The sequence below is a fragment of the Drosophila tropicalis genome, unplaced genomic scaffold (assembly GCF_018151085.1).
Source record: "Drosophila tropicalis isolate 14030-0801.00 unplaced genomic scaffold, ASM1815108v1 contig_740, whole genome shotgun sequence".
NCBI lineage: Eukaryota > Metazoa > Arthropoda > Insecta > Diptera > Drosophilidae > Drosophila > Drosophila tropicalis.
The window spans coordinates 49,396-51,196 of NW_027173227.1; positions in this window are offsets into that span (position 1 = coordinate 49,396).

Below are 1,801 nucleotides of genomic sequence, written 5' to 3' on the forward strand. Positions count from 1 at the left end.
CCCATTTAAGAAATGAGAAAGAGATACAACAAGTACTGTCTACATACCATGATGATCCAATTCAAGGAGGTCATAGTGGCATTACAAGAACAATATCGAAAATCAAAAGACATTACTATTGTAAAAATATGACACGTCATATAAAAGAGTACGTACGTAAATGTCAAAAATGCTTTCGACATAGTGATAGTGAATACAATTGGTCCACTACCAAAATCGGAGCATGGTAACGAATATATAGTCACATTAATATGTGACCTAACAAAATATTTAGTAACCATACCGATCAAAAACAAAAGTGCAAACAATGTCGCAAAAGCAATTTTTGAAAACTTTATACTCAAGTACGGTCCAATGAAGACGTTCATTTCGGACATGGGAACAGAGTATAAAAACAAAGTAATAACTGATATATGCAAGTATATGAAGATCAAGAATCTCACCTCTACTGCATATCACCACCAGACTTTAGGGACAATTGAACGAAGTCATCGAACATTCAATGAATACATTCGTTCATATATCTCTGCAGATAAGTCTGATTGGGATGATTGGATTCAATATTTCACTTATTGTTTCAACACAACACCATCAGCAACACACGAGTATTGTCCATATGAACTCGTATTTGGTAGATTGCCAAAACAGTTCATAGATTTTAATAAAATTGATAGAATAGACCCCCTTTACAATTTAAATGATTATGCTAAAGAAGTAAAATATAGATTAGAAATAGCATATAAAAGAGCTAGAATTATGTTAGAAAAAGCCAAGTCTTATAGGAAAGATTTATATGTTAAAACCAGTAAAAATTTTGAATTAAGTGTAGGAGATAAAGTATTAATAAGAAATGAAGCAGGGCATAAATTAGACCCAGTATATTTAGGACCATATATAGTAGAAAAAATAGGAGATAATCAAAACATTTTTATAAAAGATAGCAAGAATAAGAGACAAAATGTACATAAGGATAGATTAAAAATTTACATTAAATGAAACGTTTCATGAGAAAATAATAAAAAAAAATAATTAGGTCTGATCAACCTTTTCAAAAAAAAGAAAGATTTTTTTTTAATTTTATATAAATTTTTTTTAAATTTTATGCAAACAAAAAAAAAACAAAACAAACAAAAAAAAAAAAACATACAAAGAAAAAAGCAAAAAAAAAAAAAAAACTCTTTTTATCCAAAAATTAATTCTCAAAAGAAAAATTTTTTTCTCTAAATGACTACATATGTATATTACGTCATTTCTTAAAAAAGGGAGGTGTAGTGTATTCACATAGTCGCCTATCATTCATACTTAAAGTATAGCTCAACTTGTAACACTTCGTTGCAAGCATAAACAATCTTTTTGCTGCTGGTGAGCGAGTAATCTGCCATTCTCTTCTTAGACGTCGTTTTTCCGTTACTAATTGTTCTATCCGCCGTTCGTATTCCTGTCAACAAATTTAGTGTAAGAAGAGGCAGGTGGAGTAGATACTCTTGCTGCAGCTGCCATCATAGACTCAAGTGCAGAGACGCACATATCAATGTTCTCTGCAGCATCCAGTTTCGGCGAACAGTCAATGTGGGCACTCATGTACATTTTAAATTTAAGCCAATTTGTTTTGTTGTTTGTAAGCCTATATGGGCGATCAAGTACTTGAGGTCTTGTTAATAGTGTGAATAGTACTGGAGAGTGATCGGAAGTTAAATCTAGCAGTGTATCCGCAGTGATCCGATTACGTGGAATCCTCTTGGTTACTGCGAAATCAATCAAGTCAGGCACTTTCTGTGGATCTGTGGGCCAATAAGTAGGC